Consider the following 5489-nt stretch of genomic DNA (forward strand, 5'->3'; position numbering starts at 1 on the left):
TTGGCTTCCCTGAGCATTCTTTCTGTGTCATTGATTTTTGATAATTTTATTAAAATGTGTTTTGAGGAAGGTCTTTTTGGGTTGAGATAATTATGTGTTCTCTTGACTTCTTGAATTCCAAGCTTCAGCTCATTCCTTAGTTGGGGGAATTTCTTGTCAACTATTTGTCTGAAAATGCTTTTTAATCCCTGCTCCTTTTCCTCCCCTTCAAAGGTGTCCATTATTTTTATGTTTCCTCTTCTGATGGAATCAGCTTGCTTATATATTTATCTTGCATTATTTTTCATTCTTTGTTTTCTTTCTTCTTTCTTCTGATTTGTTCCTAGATTTCTGTCTTCCATATCACTGATCCTTTGCTCCATATGGCTGACTCTATTTCCCAAGCTTGCGATTTCATTTTTCATCTCTTGCAGTATGTTCCTCATCTCCAGAAGTTCTAGTTGGTTCTTCTTGAAGATTTTAATCTCCTTACTAAAGAAATTCTTCTCATCAAGTTGTTTTTTCAACTCCTGCAATTGTTGATATGAATTGTTTGGATCTCATTGAGATTTTTCAGAAGCACCATCCTGAATTCTCTGTCATTTAAATCACATGTTTCTATGTCTAAGCTTATTTTCTGGAGATTTTTCTCTTTCTTTCAGAATTGCTCTCTCACCTTGGTTGTTCATGGTGTTTAATGGACAATTTCTCTGCCTGAGCATTAATGGAAGTGTATTCTGCTGTTTTTCCAGAAAGAAATGTTATTGTGTAAAGGTCTCTCTTTAGCCTGTTGTAAAGAAGGCATTTTTTGTTTGTTTGTTTGTTTGTTTTGGTTTCCCATAGGTGGCATCTCAGCCTCTTGATCCCTGCTTTACATAAAGTCTTAATAATTCTCTTTTTTTTTCTTATATTCAATCACGCTCAATACACTCATTCTCAGTCTTTGTCAGTGTTAGTTACTGTTTCGGTAGTGTTTGCTCAGATTCCTCTGGAGCTCTTCGGTGGATATGGGGGGAGGGGCCCTCTGGGTTGGGCAATGGAAGTTGTGGCTCAGCCTCAGTTTTACAACCATGGCTAGTAAAAATCAACTGTTGTTTGCTGTTCCTGCTTCTCTGCTGTCCCTGCTTCTCTGCTTTCTTCCCTGATGTTTGGGCACTACTGCTGGCCACATGGAGCTCATAGCTCTCCCAGGCAGGGCTTTTCAAGGAGCTTGCCTCACCTTCTCCCCTCCCGCTCCTCCTGCAGGGATCTCTGGCTGGGAGAGGCAGTTTCTTTGTTTCTCTCAATCTACTGCCTGACTCTTGGGGGTTCTGACTTATGGTAGCTCTTTTTTGCAGATCTCACACTTTGATGTTATGTTGTGCAGTTTGTGAGTTTTCTGTTGATTTAGATGTTCAGCTTCTTGTTTCAAGTGGAGAGATCTGCTGACATCTCTCTCTGCCATGTTTCTGACATCACTCTAATTTCAATTTTTTGCATGTGTTATCTTTACCAGGTTTTGGTATCAGGTTAATATCAGAATGACAAAATGAGTTAGGAAGTGTTGCCTCCTCTTCGATTTTTTTGGAAGTTTAAGAATAGGTGTTAAATTTAATTTTTTGTATAATTTACAGTTTAAGCCATCTGGTCCTGAACTTTTACTTTTTGGTAGGTTTTTGATGATTATTCAATTTCTCTACTGTTAATTGGTCTATTCAGATTTTCCAGTTCTTCCTGATTCAATCTAGGAAGGTTGTATAAATCTAAGACTTTTGTTCATTTCTTCTAGGTTATTAAATGTGGTATTACTTACTTTTCCACGGAATTCTTGTATCATCTTTTGTATTTCTTTATTATGTGTTATAACTTCTCTCTCATGCCTGATTTTGTTTGTGTCCTTTTCTCTTTACTAAGTTTTACCAGGGATTTGACAATTTATTATTTTCTTCAGAACCAGGTCTTTGTTGCATTTATTTTTGTTTTCTATTTTCTTTTTGTTCTGAATTTTATTTAATTCTTCTCTAGTTTTGATGCTTTCCTTTCGCTAATTTGGAACTTCATTTGTTCTTTTTTTTCTAGGTTTTTTTTTTTAAGATGAAGTGATAGGTTTTTTTATTTGTGCCCATTCTTGTTTTTTGAGAAAGACGTGTAATGATATAATCTTGTCTCTTATTACTGCTTTTGCCATACTTGGATATATTGTACTTTCATTCTTATTTGTTTCTATTTATCTCTTGAACTCTCTTTTTATTTTTTCTATGACCCAGTTTTTCTTTAGTAGCATGTTGTTTAATCTCCATGTATTCGTCTTTCTATTCAGTTTCTTTTTACAGTTTATGTCCAACTTCAAAGCATTATGATCGAAGAATATGGTTGGTATGATTGCAATCCTCATATTTGTTGAGGCTTGTTTTGTGTCCCAGCCTATGGTCAATCCTTGAGAATGTTCCATGTGCATTAGAGAAAAATGTATAATAGGCTGTTTTGGGATGGAAGACTCTGTACATGTCAATTATGTGCAGTTGGTCTAATATGTCATTTAAGGATGTGATTTCCTTATTGATTTTCTGTTTGGATGATCTGTCCATATCAGACAGTGGGGTATTTAGGTTCCCTACGACAATAGTGTTTTGTTCTATTTCTCTCATTAGTTCTATTAGTAACTGCTTTACATATTTCGGGGCTCCCTGATTGGGAGCATAGATATTAATAAGTATATTATGTCTTCTTGATGCATGGTTCCCTTTATCATTATGAAGTGTCCTTCACTATCTTTCTTTAACTTTTTTTTTTTTATTTTGAAGTCTATTTCATCTGCTATTAGTACCGCTACTCCCATTTTTCTCTGAATGCCATTTGCTAGGATTATCATTGTCCACCCTTTCACTCTGAGTCTACATTTGTCTTTGGAACTGAGATGTGTCTCTTTATGGCAGCATATGGTCATGTTTTACTTTTTGATCCAATCTGCAATTCTGTGCCTTTCCATTGGTGAGTTCCATCAATTTACATTTAGGATAATTATTGAAATATGAGGTTTTCCAATAGCCATTTTTTTTCTTTTTCTTTCTTTTTTTTCTGATAGCTCAGTGTCTTGATTGTTTTTTTGTCCTTGTGGTTCTATCTATTATTTTAATTTGATGGTATGTATTTTTTCTCTCTTTTCCCTTTAGTTTTAAATTATGAGTCTCAGGTCTAACTTTTTTATGTGGCTATCAAATTTATGTAAATAAATGTTTGTACATACAGGAGTTATTTTTTCTCTATATGTGCTTATTTCCATTCTCCTTGTAGATTCATATCATTACTTTTTCCTCTTTTCAAGTTTTGTTGTCTCAAATTATCTCTATTTATGCTGAATGATCATTTCTAATTGGCAGTCACTGTTGTCTTTTCTTTTTAAAGTATTTGTCCTTTGAACCATTATGTAATATTTAAGGTTATAATATCCCTAATAAAGGATGCACTTGTCTGTTTCTGTCTGCCCATTAGTCATCTTACTCATAGTTGTGCATTATTTTCTTTTTTTCTTTTTTTTTAGGTAGAATAAACTTAAATACTTTCTGTAATTCAGGCCTTGTGGTGGAAAATTTCCTCAGCTTTTGTATGCCTGGAATGGTCTTTATTTCTAAAGGAGAACTTTATATCTAAAGGAGAACTTTGCTGAATATATTATTCTTGGTTAGTCATTACTCTCTTTCTATAGTTTGAATATTTGGTTCCACTCTCTCCCAGCTTGTAAAGCTGTGTTAAAAAGTTTAATGATTATCTAATGGGTTTTGCTTAATAAGTTACCACCTTATTTCCTGGATGGCTTGAGAGTTCTTTCTTTTTTATTAATTTTTGACTATTTTAATATAATATTCCTTGGATTAAGCTTTTTGGGGTTAAGATAATTAGATGTTCTACTTGCTTCTTGGATTCAAGAATCCAGTTCATTTTATAAGTTTGGGGAATTCTTGTTGACTATTTGATTATGCTCTCTGTTCCCTTCTTTATCTTTTCCATCTGATATACCCTTTATTCTTATATTGCTTTTTATGATGGTGTCAGATAGTTTTTCTAGTATTCATTCATTTTCACTCTAAAGTGTCTCTTTTCTTCCATCTGTGTCATTTCCAAATTCTGTCTAAAATATCACTAATCTTTCCTCTATCTGATCAACTCTATTTCCTAAGCTTGATATTTTGGTTTTCATTTCTTTTAATGAGTTATTCAACTCCAGAATTTCTATTTGGTTATCTATCTATCTATCTATCTAGTTAGTTAGTTAGTTTCAATTTTCTTGGTAAAGTATTCCTGTTGTTTGTTTATTTTGTTTTGAAGTCTTTTAACTATGGATCAAAATGTTCTTGCATCTTTTTGAACTTTTTTCAGAAGTGCAATTCTGAATTCTCTGTCACTTAAATTGAATATTTCTATATCTTTAAACTTATTTTCTGGAGATTTTTTATTTTCTTTTTTAGCTGCTTTGCAACTATGGTTGTTCTTGGTGTTTTGTGTACTATAGCTTGGCCTAGGCATTAATAGGAACATATTCAGCTTTTTATTTTAAGAAAATGTATTATATAGTGATTTCTCTTTAGTAGGTTGATAAGTAGATGTTTTTCTTTTGATTTTTAGTAGGTGGTGAACAATCCTCTTTCACTTCCCAGTCCTCCTGGATCTCTGCTTTGAGTTTAAAAATGCACTTTATTCTCTGAAGAAGTCTGTGTTTCCTCTGCGACCAGGTTGTCTTGCTCTTAGGTGTCCACTACCATGGGACAATGTGAAGGGCTATGGGGATCTAAGCATCTGAAAAGGGCCTGAATCCCAGTTCTGCCTCAACAGTCAGATGCAAGGCTCTGCTGTTATATTCTGAATAAGTCTGAATGGGTGGAAATGGGTGGATTGAGAGAGGCCATTGGTGTGTGTGACTGTTTTCCTTCCAGTGATGCTGGCCCTCAAGCTTCAGCTGCTTAGGTTCTATATCTCTGCTCATGTCACTGAGACTATCTGCAATGTGTGTTTTAATTCTTATTGTTGAAGATTCCCTTGATGCTTTGTGCTAGCACCATGAGGATATGGGGAGTGGTGGTGGCCAGTTTCCCAAACTCAGTTTTCTGCCTGACAATGGTGGTTGCAAAGACATAGCTGTCACTCCTCCACATTTGGTCTCTACCCTGATCAGAGAAATGTAGACTAATTTAGATATACAGAAGTTGATGGGATTTTCCATCATAAGTCCTGCATTACAGGAAATACAGAAGGGAGTAATTCTGCGTGAAACAAAAGGACAAAAATAATACAAAACTATGAGTAAGATGACAAACAGACAGACAGAAACGAGAAGTGCAATCCTTATTAAGAATGGGATATTATAATCTGAAATATCATGTAATGGTTAAAGCTTAAAAAAAACATTTTAAAAAGAGAAAAAGACAACAGTGACTGCAAATTAGAAATGAACGTACAGCATAAAAAGGGATAATTCGAGATTTAAAAAAAACAGAAAAGGAGAGTAAAAATGTAAATTTTTAAAGGGGAATGGA

The sequence above is a fragment of the Pteropus vampyrus genome, unplaced genomic scaffold (genome assembly GCF_000151845.1).
Source record: "Pteropus vampyrus isolate Shadow unplaced genomic scaffold, Pvam_2.0 Scaffold581, whole genome shotgun sequence".
NCBI lineage: Eukaryota > Metazoa > Chordata > Mammalia > Chiroptera > Pteropodidae > Pteropus > Pteropus vampyrus.